The following is a 19,716-nucleotide window of genomic DNA, read 5'->3' as shown; positions in this document are numbered from 1 at the left end:
GGTTTTCATGGTATTAACCCATCCCAAAATAGTATCTCTTTAAGGTGCTATGAAAAGAGGATTTGTAAGTTGTCTGTGAGGTCTGATTCAGAATTTATCCTGGCATTATGACAGAAACTTAGCAGGCACTTGATATAGTGACAATTTAAATATTTATATTGAGACTTCAAGGCAGAGTGCAAATTCTAACCTGACTCAATGCAGGCTAAGTTTCTGTCTGGTTTCCTGTGAAGCCGTCTTACCTACTGACTGACATATGCAGTTTGCTGAGAGTTGAATATATGCCTTCTATTTAAGAGGGATATTTCAATGTTCATTAAAATGAAGGATTTGCAATGGAGCAATCCAGATGGGGACATGAACTGAGCATGTGCTGAATTTTAAGCACACTAGAAATGCTCTGGGTATTAAATATCCTCTTGCTTCAGAGCTGACCATGCGAGAAAGATGAAGAATGAAGAATGATGCTGCAATGCAAGCATCAGATGCCTGTCAAGGTCTCCTTCCTGCCTTCTCATATCTGCGCCTACTGTGTATTCACAAGAAAAGTGTATTCAGAAGAAAAGAAGAAAAGTCTCAAAACATTCTATTTTGGGGTGATTTTGAAGAAATCATCTAGCCTGAATTTTAAGTTTTGCATTTTTCTTACTCTTAGAATTTCTGTGTCTTCAGAAGTCTTCTGTTTAGCAGAGCAATAAAAGGGAAGGATCCCTCCTATTTTGTACATGTCAAAGACCTTGTCATTTGCTATGACACAAAGGCCATCTGTAGGAGTTGGGCTGATTCCTTCATGTAACTCCCTTAAAAAAAAAAATCACATTATTTCTTGGTGTTGCAAGGAATACAAGTATTTTCTTTGTTTTATTGTTCTTTTTGCATCCATAATGATTAATTTTTAGTCTTCTCCTTAACTGTTTGCTGTTAATTTTGATGCTTGTACTACCTTGGAATATGATTCTATATATTGTCAGAGATGCCTAAAGTATCATAGACTGCTCAGTTCATAAAAAAAATCATTTTCCTCAAACAGTAAGCATAGTGCAGTAATAATATTAAGATTATATTTTTTATAGCAATCATTACCTGGATGAGGTCTTCCCACTTCCTTTTTATGCAAAGTTTATTTTGCAACAACTTTTCAGTGGCCTCCAAAACGCCTTAGTTATGACTTCAAAGTGCAGGATGTTCTGTGTTGGTAACATAAACAAATCAAAACCTAATTTTGGCACCATTGTCCACTAACTACTGGACACACATTTCCAATGGGCATCCACACTGCTTTTCCTACATTTTAATTCTCCTGTCATGCTGTGTTGTTGTAGTCTCCTGTGCTTGCAGGTTGTACATTAGATACCTAACCTAGAAGTCTTGAGATTGCTTCAAATCTGTGATCAAAGAACTGGAACTTTGTGCAGATGCTATGATAAGAATGGGAAAACTGTCCAACAGGGAGATAAACTTAGAGGCACTTTTTAATAGTTAAGAATTTGTCTCTTAAAAACAGTTCCAAGAAAAAAAACCCACACAAATATAGAAGATGGTTTAAAATATATATATTTATATAATTCAAAAAGTGAGATGCAAACATGTCATAACATAATTTTTATATTATCCAGCAATAAATTCTAACATCAATGACTCATTCCTTCACTTTCTATTCCCTCAACACTTTTACAAAGTTTTTTTTGACAGTGACAAGTAATGGCTATTCACTTTCAAACTCTATTCTTGTGAAACCTGATGACTGAAAAAACAATAGTGACTCATTGTTCTTGTGTATGGTTCTTTGCTGCACAATATTTTTTGATAGTGTGTGAAATGCCACATACATAAATCAAAATAAATATGTTCCTCCTTATGGTCTGTAGTTTGAAGTCATAAATCCTGAAACACTGCTAAAACTACAGTGACTTTCCCATGAGTGACTGAAAAGTGTCTCACCTTTTCATCAGTTGCTGATGTCCCTAAGTAAACAATTACTTGGCCTAAAAGGAATTGTAGATGGATAGAAAAACAAGCCTTCCTTCTTGTGAAATATCCAATGGCATTTACTTCACAGGGGTTACACAGAAGTCTATCAAACCAGGGAAAGGAAAATAAATCAATTGTAACATGTCTATAGATTGTGCCACAAAATAATCCTGATCGATGCTCATGAAATTTTCAGTGTAGTTCAACCCTGAGAAGCGTTAAATTTTTTCTGACATTGCAGTGGTTTATATATCATTTTTATTGGCTTAATGAAATATACATGTGTACATTCTTCCTTGCCTGCCCTTGACTCTTCCTAATGAGCTCATCTTTTTGTAGCCTTCATTTGCCATAACAACCACCTTAAAGCAAAAGGAACAGCATAAATAACTTGCTAACCACTGGGAGTTAAACTTGATATTAAGATGCATTTGCAGTATAATATATATTCTAGGCTTCATACGGTCGCCCATTCAAGCGCTCTGTCCTAACTCTGCTTATGAAAAAATCAGATTTAATTGATTAAAAAAACTTATTAGATAAAATTATTTGACCACAATTATGTTTATCATCCATCTTATTATTTACTGCTTACTAGTATTTATATTAAAATTTTATGACTGTAAACCCAAGAAAACAACCAACAAGAAGAGGAAATTTTTAATGAATAATAGGACTAAGCTTTAGGTGTTGATTCCTAATCAAACTCAAGTCACAGGACAAGTAATTGTATTAATTTTGAATATGGGATAATGCCGAGATCTTTGAATTTAGAGAACCAAAAGCAGCAGTGTATACCTTGCTAGTTGTTCAGCCAACAAATTATGTTCATTTACACAATGGTTTTGATACTAGAGATACCAGAAGGGGAAAGTGCCAAGAACATAATTAATTTATTTAAATTTTCATGATATTGCTATATTAGGATAAACTCATCACTGTATTTTATTTGCCTTCTTTACCATAGTTTCTAGTTTGCTGTGACATTGTTTTTGCCTCCAGTGTCTGATGCATGAGTGCCACAATTCAGGCTTTTCCATTGACAGGGCTCATCTGAGCACATATATGTGAACATGCTTTGCTGATGCTTGTAAACTTATGAATTTTATTTCTTGGTTGATTATCTTGGCTAGTAAGAATTGAGAGAGAAAGAGGCAGCAAGAAGAAATTATGGTATTTTATCTTCCCAAGTCATTGCAAAATGTGATGGAGCCCTGCTCTCCTGGGGATGACTGAATAGCTGCCTACATGGGAAGTAGTGAATTAATTCCTTGTTTTGATTTGTTTGTGTGCACAGCTTTTGCTTTACCTATTTAACTGTTTTTTTCTCAAGCCATGACTTTTCTTACATTTACTCTTCCAATTCTCTCCCTCATCCCCCCAGGGTGGTAGTGAATGAGTAGCAGCTTGGGACTCTGCTGCCCACCAGGGTTAAACTTGGCACCTGTCTTCTTCAGATATTGTTTCTCTTCAAATTGGATGCTCAGTTACAGAGTGCTGTTAACTCTTGTGTAGCTTTGTTACAGACTCTTACTTCCTGCCCCTGACAGTCTCTTATTGTTCTGTCAGAAATTCATGTGTTCACCCCACCTCACCTGATCCATGACATCTCTGAACTTCTTCTCCCAGAGTCTTCTGATCTGCTCTCTCAATAGTTGTTCAGTCCTTCAAAATCATAAGATCATTTATTTTTAATGAGGTTAGCCACGTGCTTTTTTTTTTGCACTTTCCTTAAAAAATAACTTTTTTCTTGTATTTCAATTTTTGTATGGAGTGCTATTGTCTCTGGTTTCATAGAAGTCAGTTACCATTGCCCAACAACTAAAAGGCATTTAATTTATCATGTGCTTCAAAACCATATAACTTTTATTATGCTTGCAAAGTGAGGTTTTGTTTAAAATTTTTCCAACAGCCATGTCTACAGCCCCAAAGTCTCTGTACTCATCTGCACAGATTTTAAACTACATTTGGGGTTTTCGCTACTCCATCTTTCCAATTAAGTTTTCTTTCCTCTGTAAGTGATGACCAGGCAGTGTGGTTTTACAATCTCCCTAAACCAACAGAATAACTGGCTGCCATTAAAGGTAATGATCTCTCCGTTACTTCCCTGCTTTGGCTGCACATCCTGCTACTGTCTATTGCCTGGTGTGTTGCATGCCAGGTTGGTTCAGTTAGGGGTTTCAATAAATGTTAGTTAGATCGGTTCAATGTACCCCTATTTCCCCCTCAAAATGGTTTGTTCCAGGCTGTCTGCTATAGGAGCTTTTACCTGTCAATCTTGTAACCACTCCCCTTCCCCACAGAATGCTCTGTGTCAATCACCCCACTTCTGTAATCCCATTTGTCCCAAAACCCAGTACCCGTTTCTGTTATGTTCCCATAGTTTACCATGGTCTGCGTCACTCCCCTGTTGCTGCCCCCATTGGGCGAGGGGGGCTTCCACCCCTGTCTGCCTGCCCCCTATTTAACCCCCTGCTCCTTTTGCCCAAGCCACCATTTTGCCCACGCGCGCCTGGAAACAGCTGCTTTGTCCACCGCTGAAGCCACATGGGAAATAAACAGTTCTCAGCCACGTGGGCAGCGTGCGTCTTCTCTCTAACCCTTTATCTCACCTCAGTGTCTGGCTACGGGTGCGGCAGAGCCACACGGAGGCTCAGGCCTAGAGCTCCGCAACCACGTGGTGGCCCCGGTCTCGCCGAGAAGCAGCGTGCCAGCTGGGCACACCCAGCTGCCCGGGACTGGGGCAAAGAAAAACCCAACGCCGCACTGGTGCTAGCAGCTATCTAAATAAATGAAAACTCAACCTTTTTTCTTTTCTTTGGCACTCTTTCAGCTCTTTAAGTTTCCTGATCCAGACTGTTGTACAGATGCAGAAATCCAGCCTGTTGTAGCAGGCCTGGGGAGGAGGAAGAAGTATCAGAAACTTTATGTCTTAATCCTTCTGCTAGAAATCTATTTACCTTGTGTTCATCTTGTATAACAGCATGTCCCATCCAGATTCAGATGTAATGCTGAGCTTTTAAATTTCAGGTTTCTCTGTGTGGCAAGAATTAGAAAATGGACCAGATTCTTTTGACATCAGATGTGAAATCTCTTTTGATTTAAATGTAACAAAGATTTCACTTTGGGCAACACAGAAATCAAAGTAGTCCTTGTTGGTTGTTGTATGCCTAACGTCTTTCAATCTGCTTGGGCATGTTTAGACTCTGCAGGAAGAAGATCCTGCAAGCAGAATTAGGAACCTGTAGAAAAGTAATTATTTTGTATATGACATGGGCAAAGTAGTACAGGCAAACTGGTCCCATTGTTAAAATACTGAGCTTTATAAACACAGCCCTCAATTTAGCCTTTGGGTGTGCAGATGGTTCCACCTCTGATTTGGACCTTGTGGCTATGTCTACACTGCAGATTTTATAGGTCACCTCACAGCAGTGTAATGGTGTGCTGGGGGTTGACTCTAGGTGAATACCTGATGCCCTCCAAAATTGCTCCTTCACTCCCCCTCCTCATCTGGACAGGAGAGAGAAAATATAATGAAAGTCTTATGGATTGGGATCAGGATGGAAAGAGATTACTCACTAATTACTGTCACAGGCAAAATAGACTCAGCTTAGGGAAACTGACTCAATTTGTTGCCAATCAAGTCAGAGTAGGATAATGAGAAACAAAAACAAATCTTAAAACACATTCACCCCATCCCTCCCTTCTTCCCACGCTCAACTTTTCTCCACTTTTTCTCTGCCTCTCCCCAAGAGCAGCACAGATGCACTGAAAATGGAGGTTGTGGTTAGTTCAAAACTCATCTGTACAGCTCCTTCCTCCTGTCTCTTCCCTTCCTCCAGTGTGGTGTTCTTCCCTGGGAAACAATTCTCTATGAACTTTTTCAACATGGATCCTTACCACAGACTGTAGTTCCTCACCAACTACTCAGGGTGAGTCCCTCATGATTTGTCATCCTTCAAAAACAAGCTGCTCCAGCATGGCTTCCCTGCGGGGTCAATAGTCATGCTGCATATCTGCTCCAGCCTGGGCTCCTTTCCATGGGGTCACAGCTTTGGTGTGGGATTTTGCATCAGCTGTAGCTGAGTATCTCCTCCACCATTGAGCACAGCTGCCTCTTCACGGTCTGCACCACGGGCTGCAGGGGAATCTCACCTCTGGTGCCCAGAGCACCTCCTCCCCCTTTTCTCCACTGATCTTCATGTCTGCAGGGCTGCTTCTCTCACATGCTCTCACCCCTCTCTCCAGCTGCATTTGCTGTTGCACCGTTTGATTTCACTTCCTGCTCTCTCCCTCTCATGCCACTTCTTAAACAAATTATCTCAGAGGTGCTGCTGCTGTCACCAGTAGGCTGGCACTGGCTCTGTTAGACAGGGACAGGTGCTGGCAATTTCTCAGAAAGTCAAAAACAATTAAAACCTTACCAAGAGAAATGGCAAAAGTACAGCAGGAGCATCACAAAACTTTTCATGTGCCTTCTGCAAGTGTACCATCACATAGAAATGCCCTGTGAGGTCCTAGTTCACAAAAGACAAATCAGTCTTAAATTCAATAGCAAAATTGTTGTCTCCAGAAGTTTTTGATTAAGTAGCACCCAAAGTGCTGTGCTATTTCAGTAAGTTCTTAAAATAGTGACTGCATCATCTCATTTAAAAAAAAACAAAAACAAAACCAAACTCAAGAACAAGAAAAAACACACCACAGTTGCTACAGCAATTTTTAAAAGTACTTTGTGAGACAGAGTTTCACAATGCTTTACTCTAACAGGACAAAAAAAAAACCTGTTTGCATCTGAAGAAGTTTTCTTCCTTGCAAATCCATTTTCAAAATACCTAAGGAGCGCATCAGTTTGGTTTTCTTTTTCCTGGAGAAAGATATCAGAGTGCCAGGAATGAAGAGTTCACACCCTCACTGCAAAGATCATGACACAAAGGAAGAGTGTGCCTTGAGGTTATTTAATGATGTTGTAACTGCTGTTAACTCAGCCAGTTTTTTTAATTTGAAATTTGAATACATGACACTGCTGAAGAATTTGTAAATATACAGGGAATAGAAATGAAGGAAAAATATTCTTCATATAATTGTTTAAAAAGGCAAATAGAAATGTTTTCTTTTTCTATTTCCATCTGAAAAGCAAAGATGCTTATCCACTAATGACTAGTTCATAGTGGATTTGGAGTTGGCAAAGGATTTTTCCCTTCCGCTCAGTTTTCTCTCTGGTGCAGTGATCATAATCTGCATGAAGTCTCTCTGGACTTCATGAAGATTATGATCACTGCACTAATCAAAGAGGAGTCTGCTTTGGGAACCAGCTGTCTTTCCTTTAGAAATGACTCACCCTTACAGAGATAATATTCTATTCCTTATATTTAAGAAAACATTTTGCAGTATTCAAAATCTCTCACTAACCTTTCTCTCATCCAAAATAAGACACTATGTGAATTTCCATCTGCAGCCTCTCCATATATTGGTTTTTATATTTAGAATAGAGACCAGACATTACAGTAATCCACTTCTTTTAGATGATAATGTGTTTGATATCACTAATGCCACTCCTTTATCTCTAAAGGAATCATAAACATTATTTTTAAGAAGTTTGTTTGATGACTTGGGCATTAATTTTTCTAGTTTCCTCTCTACCTACCATCAGAAGGAAAGGTATCATCTCAGGTGCAGGTAACTTCCTACTGCATCCTCATGACTGCATCCTCATTTCTGAAGAAACAGAAAGATCAAAGATGGCATACAGATGAAGTAAAATCTAACATATAAATTGGAGAGCAAAACAGCTGGCAAGAAGAGTCAAGACAAAAGTGTAACAGTACACCAAATAGATAAAATATTCAGGGAAAGAACGATTCTGAAAGAACAAAGAAAAAAAAGACAGTAAAAAAATAGTTTAGTGAATGAGGGTCAGGAGGAAATATGCAAGGGAAAATAGATTTCATGTTTGTGAATTTGTAAATGACTGCTTTGAACATGTATGTGAAAAACTGTTCCTTTAAAAATTAATACAAGTTGGATGTCTTGTATGATACACATTTTTATCTTTTTTCTACAGCGGCATAACTGAAATTATCTAAACATATGATAAAAATCATGTTAAAAATAATGTAGTAGATTGATCACACAGAATAGAAATTGGAAAGATTTGGATTTGGGCCTCTTTGTAAGTACTCCATATAATAATGATTGTGCTTGGTCTTTTCCCATATGCTATGAATAACTTCTGAAAGCATGATGTTGAGATTTTGGAAGTGATCTAAAATAGGGGTTTGTTAATAGCTGTAAGAACAAAGCTTAAAAATTTTTAGCCTAATATTCTTGGAGCACAGAACCTCGATATAGAGTTTCAGTACTTAATTTCTCTGTGGCATTTATTCTATACTGTTTTTTGCCTTCTAAACATATCTACTAATTGCGATGATAAGAGAGTTTAAAGCACTGAGGTTTTTTTTTGTGTTAATGCTAATCCTCTGACCTTAAGCATCTTGAACTGAAGATATTTATAGTTTGGCACTGTCTGAAGTCTTGGATGTTGAATGGGAAAGCAGTAAGTGCTTGCTTCGAATTGTTTGTTTCTAACTATCAGCTTGGACTCTTGGCATTCCATCAACATCTAGGAGCAGGTGTCTGGTTTTATCTTGTATTCACTAATGTTGCTAAAGTATTTAAAATTACATTAGTGAGAATGGTGTGATGACAGCACTGTGCTACATGACCCATGATCCAGGGTCAGTTTCCAATTTTCAAGCATTATGACAGAGGCAAGTGCAGAGCAGTTCCACTTTGAGCAGTTCTGAAGACCCTAGGGGGTTCTGAAAGACCAAACAAGAGATGGAAAGAAGCACTTTAGCATTTCTCTTTATAGCAGGCCTAAGGCAAGTCTTCTTATTCTTTTTCATTGTTCTTCTTCAAAAGAAAATAAAGAAATAATTTTTAATACTTGGATACATTTATTGCAGAATCTGCTTTTTTTTTTTGGTTGGTTTTGTTTCTTGTTTTTTTACATTTGCCTTCATGAAACCAAATGAAATTTTGTGAGATAAAAGTGATTCTGCATAATTTCTATCTCCTCTGCAGCAGGTCTGACTTTCTCACTAGTCTTAAATTTCAGTTTGCAAATGAAATTGTGCACAAAAATAGGGATTCTTAAAATACATCTTATTTTTAATATGGCTGTTTAATTTAAGAAGTATAGACCAAGAATTAGTAGGAGAGTTAAGGGCAGAATGTCAGTAATACAATATAGTTAATGTGCTGAGCAAGGACTACATCCCTGAAAGTTTAAAATCATCTCTTAGAAGGTCCTTCAAGTCTGCAGGGAAAGATATTCCCTTATGTTGGATTTCCAGACTGGCATACTTGGAAAAAAGAAGCCTTCTGCAAAAAGTTATGGACACTTTAAATGTACCAAAAACCTGCCTGATTTCACTGATGTTATCCTTTGTTCTAACAACCTACCTATAAAATATGGTCTGTGTGCATTTCAGCAAAATATTATAGGTACTTATTTAAATACAGTTTACTTTTTCAGTTTACATACACATCTAATGGAAGTTTCATTGGGACTTCCGTAAAGCATGCCTCCATTGATTTAACTGGGAGAGGAGATACCTCCCATGTAAGCCAGATTTCTTCTTCCTTCTGATAGTTTACCTTCCTCACTTCCACATAATATTTCCTTTAGAAAATATTTTCAAAATAGTTTCCACCAAAATTATTTTTTTAAATGTCGAATGTTTATACCAGCATATTTTTATTGATTCTGGGGTATTGTTTTGGCAGTTTAGCAAAGTCTCAGTGTAAACTGCTGCTACTTTTAAAATACAAATTGATTGATTGCAGTGAATGTGGCATTACTAGCAAAGAGGTTATGTGCAAACATAAGAAACCCACAAATAATCTTTCTTTCAAACCATGAGGAAAAGATATGATTAAAAAGAGATTCTTGCTTCAAAAATTGTCATAAATTTTTAAGTTATTGTCTTATTTCAAGATTTTTTTTCCAGAAGGCAGCCTTCAAGACTTGCCCCTCTAAATTTACTATTCAACAAAAAAATAAAGGTCACTTATAAACATCAAACAAGTCATTTTTTTCAACAATCAGCTGCAGTCTTCTAATGGGACATTATGAACACTATCTGAAATAGATGCAAACTAAAAAAAAAAGAAGTATTAATGAAAAAGGGGGGGGGAATTCAGATTACAAGGATTCCTCAAATATTATAAAATAGGCAACTCAAATTAAAATGCTTCTGCCTCTATTTCTCTAATTAGCTCTTCAGTCTCTTTCCCTCCATCATTATGAAGTTTTCAGGTTATTTTTGTGATGAATTAAATAATCTCTTCACAGCAGTTTGCAGTCTCTCTAGGAAAACAATAGCATTGGGAAAATCCTGTGGACTTATCACATAAGCAGTGAATTCTGTGTCTTGAAAACCTAACATTATCTGCTATGTGAGTGTCAATGACTGGTTTAGTTATACAACCTTCAGTAAGTTAGAAGTAGAAATACCTGTCTGTATCTATCCCATTGTAACACTCTGCCTTCTGCATATCTTTTCTATTTTTAATACAATAAACAAATGTACTTCCCTCCCTCTACCCAAGAGAAGAGTCTTCTCTACTACTCTGCCCCCAGCAATACTAGAATTAGCAAAATGCCTGATTTTAGGCATTTAATTACTAAAGAGTCCCCATCTAAAGTGACAATCTAGTTATCTTTTAGAAACTATTGACAGAATGGAAGGCAGTCCTGTCATCTGAAAACAACCAGATGAATCAGCTAAGTTCTGATTTAGAAGTAGATCTATCTCTTCATTAATTAAATAGAGAGATACAGAGATGCTTAGATGCAGAGATAGCTTTGATGAAGTTCAACAAGGACAAGTGTAAGAAACTGCATCTGTTTTGGGGCAAACCCAAACACGAATTAAGACTGGGAAATAAGTAGGTTGAGAGAAGCCCTGCAGAGGACTTGGGGGTATTGATGGACACAAAACTGAATATGACCTGTAAATGAGCAATCATAGCCCAGAAAACCAGTTGTGTCCTGGTCTATATCCACAGCAGCGTGGCCAGCAGGACCAGGGAAGGGACTCTGCCCCTCTGCTCTGGGGACACCCTACCTGGAGCAGTCTCTTCATTCAGCTCTGATGCCTCTGGCATGAAAAGGACATGGAGAAAAGGACATCTGTTGGAGTGAGTACAGAGAAGAGCCACTAAGCTGACCCGAAGACTGGAATGCCTGTCCTGTGAGAAAAGGCTGACACAGTTGAGGTTGTTCAGCCCAGAGAACGGAAGGCTCCTTGGAGGCCTTATAGTGGCTTTCCAGTTCCTGAAGGGGGCTTACAAGAGAGCCTGGGGGATTTCTGACCAGGGCATGTAGTGGTAGGACAAGGGGGAGTGGTTGGTGTAGATTAGATGTTGGGAAGAAATTCTTTACTGTGAGGGTGGTGAGGCACTGGAACAGGTTGCCCAGAGAAGCTGTGAATGCCACATCCCTGACAGTGTTCAAGGCCAGGCTAGATGGGGTTCTGAGCAATTGGATCTAGGGAAAGTTGTTCCTGCCCATGGCAGGGGCTTTGGAAAAAAAAAATCTTTAAGGTTCTTTCCAACCCATTCTATGATTCTATGTCTCTCCTGTATATATCTAAAGGTGGGTGAGGAGATTATTATTTCTCGATATTTGCAATTAATTTTTTTCTTGTTTTCAATGCAATTTGCTTACAGGAATTGGGAAAGTTCATTTAGTTCAAAGTTCATTTTGTTCCACCTTAGGGATTTCCATAGCCTCATATACTGCAGCAGTTTCATGTAAATCAAAGTTATACTAAAAATATAATGTGGATTTAGCTTTGTGACATCACACCTGAACACAAAGTAGAAGAAGGCTACTTTTATTGAAAAAACTCAGAAGATGCTCATGAATTTGCTAAATACTGTCTCTTTGGACTATATAATGCACCAATGACTTGTAAAAGACATTTTTTCCCTAATTTTTTTTTTTTTTTTTTTTTTTTTTTTTTTTTTTTTTTTTTTTTTTTTTTTTTTGCGGGGCTTGTTGGGTCAAATATCATACACAAGAATATGAAGGAATAGAGAAATGTGATAATGGTGCATGGAAAAAAAATAATAGTTTTCAAATAACAGGTGGAATTGGTTGTGAATCCCTGAAACAGTTGGATATAAAACCTCTGGCATAAGCATACCCACGAGAACTAGTTAATTTCTGAATTGTTCTCAAAAATAGTGTTATCGCTCTTTGAGATAAAGTTGATTGTTGTGGGTCTATATGTTGGAGCTAAAACAGGAAACAAAAAACTGTACCTTTTGGCTAGAATCTGGACAGGAAGTAATGAAAAGAGCTAGCCAGTGCTTCAAAGAAACCATCGCAGAATCCCAGAGATGATGTAATATTATAAAATATTGTCTAGGCAACACTGATGACACCTTTAGGCTATTCAGAAAGAGATGGGTTGAGGAGTTTGGAGAGGGCTCAAGATTAATTCTTTTCTTGTTAATATCCTGCTCCCACTTCTTGTGGGGCACTTACTGCATTTTAAATGCTAAAAGGCTGAAGACTGGAGTCTTTCTGAAAAGATATTGTGCTCTGACAGGGATCTGCTGCCTGCTTTTATGATGCTCTGTCTTGCCTACAGTGCAGTGCAAGCTTAGAAGAAACACCAGGAACTTTGCTGGTTTTGCCTTTTCTTGCCTTCTGAGGTTGCATTGAGTTCCTCATGCAGGTATAGAAAAGGCTATGAGAAAATGCAACTTGATAATCCCACAACATTTTGTGAGTTACTTTGTCATGTTTTTGGGGAAAATGCCTGAGAGGCCCTGCAGCAAAGAAGCACAAGCTACAGAGAGAAAAGTAATCTTTGTTTCTGCAGGGTAAGAATGGTTTTGGGGTTTTTTATAGTCAGTAGAGCAAGGGGACTAGTTTTTTATCTATTTTGTGTTTGCAGAAGCAGAAAAATTAATTCCTTTTTCTTCTTCTCTCTAGTTTAAGCCTTGAGGTTAGTCTAAACAGTGGTTCCTAATCAATTAAAATAAGCCAATTTCATTAATTGTATGACTTCACTTTAGCCACTGGAGAGGCTTTGGCAGTCAATTTGTCACTTTCTGTACAACTGTACAAACTCTGTTACAATTCAAGCCTAGTCATACAAATGATGGACAAAAAAATCTACACAGGAATTCTGAAAGCCCCTCTTGTGTAGGGAAGAGAAGGAATATGAATCATCTTGATAGGTGAGAGAAGCATACTGGTTACTTCATTAACAGAAAGGAATCTATAAAGTGAAAGCCATGTGTGTGATGCCATGTGGGCTGTGGCTTGGATGCTGTCCCTGTTTCTGCTTCTCTTACTCAGTAAGGGGATGGAAACATAAGGCTAGGAACCTAGGATGCTCTATGCTCATATTAACACTGGTGCTTGTACAGTAGCAAGCCTATAGAATGTAGAACAATCCACTTAATGAGGGCATGATGTATGCTGAATAACAAAGGCTTCTTTCTTTCCAGCTTGAACATCAAGGCTAAAGAACTCAAGGCACATGTGTTTGTGATTGAGGTCCCTGGCTCAGTGCTTACCTGGGATGAGTTACATAGTGCAGTACATAGCATTATTAGATGATAATTTTTGCAAGATTTTTAGTGAAGCTATTAATCTTTACATAACTGGTGGAAAGACAAAAATAAACAACATGAACTCAGAATGGAGGAAGAGGGATCTGGATGCAACATCCAAAGCAACAGGTCAAAATCAAGATGTTCAAGGATCATCTTATTTCAGCTGAAGCATTTGAGTGCACCAATCATTCTTGCATTGTTTCTTTTGTCCATTGTCTGGCCTCTTTGATCCATTCAAAAGTCTCAGAAATTATCTTTCTGCAATTAAGCAAAATCCATATTAATTTTAAGCTTGGGGAGCCATGGACTTGCTTTAATATCTTTCATTAAGGACCACTGAGAATAGGTTGCAACATCTGTGAACTTTGTTGCTAGTCTCTGTCAAGGGTGGCAGATAATTCTTCTCAGTACACCAAATGGGCAGATGGGGTAGCCTCTAAACCTGTGGACAGCAAGATGAACAACTGGACACCAGACTGACAGTTATGGGATACTCAATAGTACAGAAACTCCAGTTGATGCCCAAACCTCACACAGATTTGTGGTAATTGAAACACAAATATCTGGACAAGAAATTGTTATGACAGAGGTTAATGGCACATCAATGAACCCAAATTCATTGCTTCAGTAACTGCTGCAAACCTGAAAGATCTGTTTGTTTTTTAAAGCTCATATTCTAATACAATTTGTTGTAAAACTTTGGCTGTTTCATGCTGACTGCACTGGTTATCTGAAACTGTGAATATTATTTTCACTGTAATGAAGTCCCTAAAAAAGGGTACATTGGAAGGTTCTACAGTTTCATCTAGTATTTCTGTAATTCCCTCCCAACACATCTCCCAACACAACTTGTCTGTGATGTTTTGTCCTTACTAAACAACATATGTTTCTACAAAAGAAAAGAAATATGAAAAATGAGCAGAATCATAGAATTGTTTGGGTTGGAAAGTACCTTAAAGATCATCTAGTTCCAAATTCCCTGCCATGGGCAGGGAAACCTTTTCTAGACCAGGTTTCTCAGAGCCCAGTCCAACCTAGCCTTGGACACCTGCTGTAATGGGGCATCAAAAACTTCTCTAGAAAAGCTGTGCCAGTGTCTCAACACCCTCACAGCAAAGAAATTCTTTTTAATATCTAATCTAAATCTACTCTCAGTTTGAGGCCCTTAGACCTATTACTACATGCTCTTGTAAACAATCTCCATATTTCTTGTAGGCTCCCTTCATGTATTTGGAAGGCTGCAATTAGGTCATCCCAAACCCTTCTTTTCTTCTGGCTGAACAATGCCAATTTTCCCAGTCTTCCCTCATACAAGAGGAGCTCCATTCCTCTGATCAACTTGATGGACCTTTCTAGACTCACTCCAACAGGTCCATGTCCTTCCTGTGCTGGGACCCCAGAGCTGATGCAGCCCTGCAGGTGGGGTCTCAGCAGAGCAGAGCAGAGCAGAGGAGCAGAATCCCCTCCCTGGCCCTGCAGCCCATGCTGCTTTGAATGCAGCCCAGGACACAACTGGCTATCTGGACTGGGTCATGTCCAGCCTCTCATCCCTCAGCACCTCAAAATCCTTCTGGGCAGGGCTGCTCTGATCTGTTCATCCCCAGCCTGCGTTGACAACAGGGGTTGCCCTGACCAAAGTGCAGCACCTTGCACTTGGTCTTGTAAAATCTCATTACATTACCTTGGGTAATCTAACTTCTTAAGGTTGTCCAGGTCCCTCTGGATGGCATTTCTAGTGTCCTAAGATTTTTTTTTCAACAAGACAACCTATCACTGATTCTCAGGCCTGATAGTCTCAAGAGCCAGAATTTTCTTTAGAAGGTATGCATTGGCTTGTGTTAGCTGCTTGTGCATCATAATGAGACAAAGACAGTAGGCTAAAATTATCTAAAGGTTGAAACACTTAGAAACATCTCCATTGGGATTAAAAAATAAAGTAAATATAAAAAGTAATTTCAGTACAACTGGAATTACAGCACAGAATTGAAAAACTGAGTTAGAATTTTTCAGCATGAATATAATTGTGATAAGTTCTCACTCTGTATGATGTCTCTCTGAATATATTGTTGTTGTACATCTATATGTAATGAAGCTGTAATTAAGCAAACAGATGAAATATAACACTATGCCCACATTAGAATAAGTCACCTGAAATATGTCTACCCTTTCTGCAGTGCTTTGTTTATGACAATCTTGCTGATACGGTATTGTGGGGAACTGCTTACCATCACAGAGATCAGAAGGAGCACTCATTAATTTAATTAAGAACAAATGATTCTTACCTTTTCATGCGCTCAATTTCCTGAGAGTTGGGGATGTGGCCGTGCTGGCATCTGTGAAGCTTAGTAGCTCATCATCTGTTGCAAGAAGACTGGGACAGAACATGAACAATTTAGCCTAACTGTTCTGCTGATTAAAATTTTTGATTCAGAAATCCAAGTTAGCTGGTTACCTAAGGCATGCTTCTTGTTCTTCTGTATGCACACAAACACAGGCATATTTGTGCATTATCTTGTCTGCACTAAAAACAACCTAAAGATGTCCAAAATCCATTTTTAGGACTTCTGGTCTACTAAGACACCAATGCCTAGACAATGCATCAAGTGTATAAGCAACTGTGTAAGGTGCTGCAGCATCTCTGAAATTGATCCAGGTTATTCTGTGCTGCTAGGTGCCCTAGTTGTAAACTGGTGCTAAATTTATTGGCCAAAGACTTTGTCTTGTCTGCAGGTATTTTTCTGATATTTCTTGGTTGTTATACTGAAGCAGCTGCTCCTACAAAACATAGCTAAAAATTGCTATTTAAAGACATGAAGGTGGCTGAAAATGAATTTTAGATGTGATTCTTAATGATCTATTTATTACCCAGACTAGGCAGTATTCAGTAAATGAGAGATCTAACTACTTATTTAACTTCTCGCAAAATTCAAATTAAAGGAGATTTGAAGCTTGAAAAGAACCAGTCTGTGCTCTTTCTTCATAACTAATGGAGCAGTTAACAAAAACTTACTAGCTTACTGCTGGTGGTTAACCAAAAAGCCAAGATTTGTGATTGCATTGTCCTGCATTTTTCAAATATGTAATTATGATGGACAAGGCACAACATTCATGCGGGACAGCAGGATTAATAACACATCTCACAGAACATGGACTAGAAGTAAATATGTATCTTTGGGAACAGACAGGACAGAGCTCAGCAATAATCTTATCAAAAGTATCCTGTCAAAAAAGGCTCTCATCAGTTAAGACAAACAAAAAAGTGCTTGTTACTATGGTACGATGGAAAGAAATACAGACCTTGTTTTCTTTTGAGCATGGGGATCTGTTGAGCTTTAATGAACAGGGTTTGAGGAAGAATACTGTGAGAGTAATGGTATTGTGTCCAATCAAGCTTTTTGTACTTTTATAAAGAGGAACTCTTGGACATTGTAGGAAATCTCATCTGTTGATCATCCATTAAGAAAGAAAACAGATGTCGTAAATTCATGAGACTGGAGATGGACAATTTGGAAGGGGGACTCTACCAAACCTGGATAATCTATGTCATGCTTGAAACACACAAAAATTCAGCCATTTAATCTGTATCTTCTGTGGTTGGAAGAGTAGTAATACTTAACTGATAAGAACAATGCTGTTAATTCTTCTTAATTTTATTGGTTTGTGTGAAATGAAATTAAAGGGTTCGTGTAATTCAAACAAAAGGATAGTGTGGTGTTTGGTTTTTCTTTGCCCTGGTCCTGGGCAGCTGGGGGTGCCCAGCTGGCACGCTGCTTCTTGGCAAAACCAGGACTGCTGTGTGGTTGCGGAGCTCTAGGCCTGAGCCTCCGTGCGTCTCTGCTGCACCCATAGCCTCACGCTGAGGTGAGATAAAGGGTTAGAGAGAAGGCGCACTCTGTCCGCGTAGCTGAGAACTGTTTATGTCCCATGTGGCTGCAGCGGTGGACAAAGCGTCTGTTCCCAAGTGCGCGTGGGCAAAATGGAGCAGGGACAAAAGGAGCAGGGGGTTAAATAGGGGGCAGGCAGACAGGGGTGGAAGCCCCCCTCGCCCAATGGGGACAGACGACAGGGGAGTGACATGGACTACGGCAACCTATGGGAATATAACAGGGGCGCGTACAGTGTTCTGGAACAAATGGGAATGCAGAGGTGGGGTGATTGATACAGAACTTTCTGTGGGGAAGAAGGGAGTGCTTACAAGATTGACAGGTGAAAGCTCCTATAGCAGACAGCCTGGAGAGAACCATTTTAAAGGGAAAATAGAGGTACATAGAACCGATCTAACTAACATTTATAAAACCCCTTAACTGAACCAACCTGGCATGCAACAGGATAGAGGTTATTGATATTTTTCTGCCTTTATTCTTTCCTTGTTAGGTGTTTCCATCCTCTCTTGCTTGTAACTTATTGCCTATGTCTTGTGCATATTTTTATATTTATAAGCTGACAAAGTATTTCCTAATCAGTGAAGGAATTAATTTTTTAAGAGAAAATACGATAACAATTTTTTTTTGTTTGCTTCCTTTATGTCTCACACTTACATGGCCATCTTTCACCCTTTTTTAAAGTCAGCACTATTTTAATGCTCATGTAATTATTCATTGCCTGCTGATTTACACAGCTTAGAATCAGATGTCTTTGCCAGCTGACCTGTAGTAGTGTAGCCCAGATTAGATTTCAAATGAGGGTTCTGATTTTTAATTTCTGGCTTAATTTCAGACTGAGAAACACAGTTCCTGATCAGCTGTGGATGATTGACCACACCCAAGTATTGTGAAAATATCAACAAATATTTCTTGTAAAATTATTGACATAGCACCACAAAAACTTAATAAATACCCAAATTCTTCCCCAGTAAAATATGAATGAATTCTCTAAGAATATTTAGGTGGTGTTTTTTTTTTTTTTTTTTTTTTTTGGTGTTACTTATCTGGAAAAAATTATATTCATAATGCTGTCTGGTTTCTTTTTTGTTGTTGTTCCATTATATTTACCTTTGGTTTTCAATGTGATTTTATTACCTGAGTGCTGAACAGAGGGATTTGCTTCCACTGCAATTTCTGCAAGGACTTAGCATCCATGGCATCTTCTCCTGCAATTAGTTTTTTAGTTTTGCAAACACTTTTTGCTAATGTTTAATTGTGTTTTTAGCCTTTTATTTTACTTCAGTTGGCAACTAATCAAATAGATTTTATTATGCTTTACATGATTTCATGCTATTGAAGTATTACCTATCTGCTTTTTTAAGAGAAAAAAAAGTCTAAAAAGCTGTATGAACTGAAGTATGAATCAAATTCTTGAAGACATATTGAAGTAAATATTTCCACTTATTTCACTAAATGACTGTCAGAATGAGAATGGAGTTTTAAATTTGCAGATTCAGCTGTATGTTATGTAAGAAATATAGTGAATTACAACCTAATGTCATAACAGTCCATGAAACAAAAGGACTAGGCTTGCACCTACAAAAATCTTTGTCTTTTCTGCACTTGATTATTTCTTGTAGCTGCAATAATGGCGATATTCTTAAGTTATTATTAGATTTTTTTTTCTGTGTGAAATAAAAAGAAGTGCTTAGCCTATCATACTTATTGATTTTAAAATGGCATTTGGAATTACAGGTATAGATCTCATAATTACACAAAAACATTTTAGAATCAGATGTGATACATTGTAGGCAAATATTTGTTGTTTGCTATAGTTGATTAAAACCAGAAGTTGTCTCACTAAAGTTGATTTCAAAGCATTATTTAGATTCCTCCAGGAGAAGACATCACAAATGTCATAATACACTGAAGAGCAGTCACGAAATTAATTTCTCTTTGTCCAAGAAGTGTCACTATTTAATTTACATAAAGGGGTTTTAAGCCCATTGACACTGATATACATGAAGTGCGCTTTAATAAAGATTAATTAAGATTTCCACTCCCAGAAATATAGATATTCTAGAAGAAAAAGAAAAATAAAAAGGAAAGGGAAGAAGTGGAAGTGTCAGATTAAGCTGTGAGAATATACAGACAATAATATAGGTGAGTCAGGGCATTCAACTACGATTTGGGCTGATTTATAGCCAGGTGTCATTTCAATCAACAGGCAGTGGAAGCAGTA

The sequence above is a fragment of the Anomalospiza imberbis genome, chromosome Z, assembly GCF_031753505.1.
Source record: "Anomalospiza imberbis isolate Cuckoo-Finch-1a 21T00152 chromosome Z, ASM3175350v1, whole genome shotgun sequence".
Classification (NCBI taxonomy): Eukaryota; Metazoa; Chordata; class Aves; order Passeriformes; family Viduidae; genus Anomalospiza; species Anomalospiza imberbis.
The sequence above is the reverse complement of the archived record's forward strand: the minus strand, read 5'-3'. Positions refer to the sequence as shown.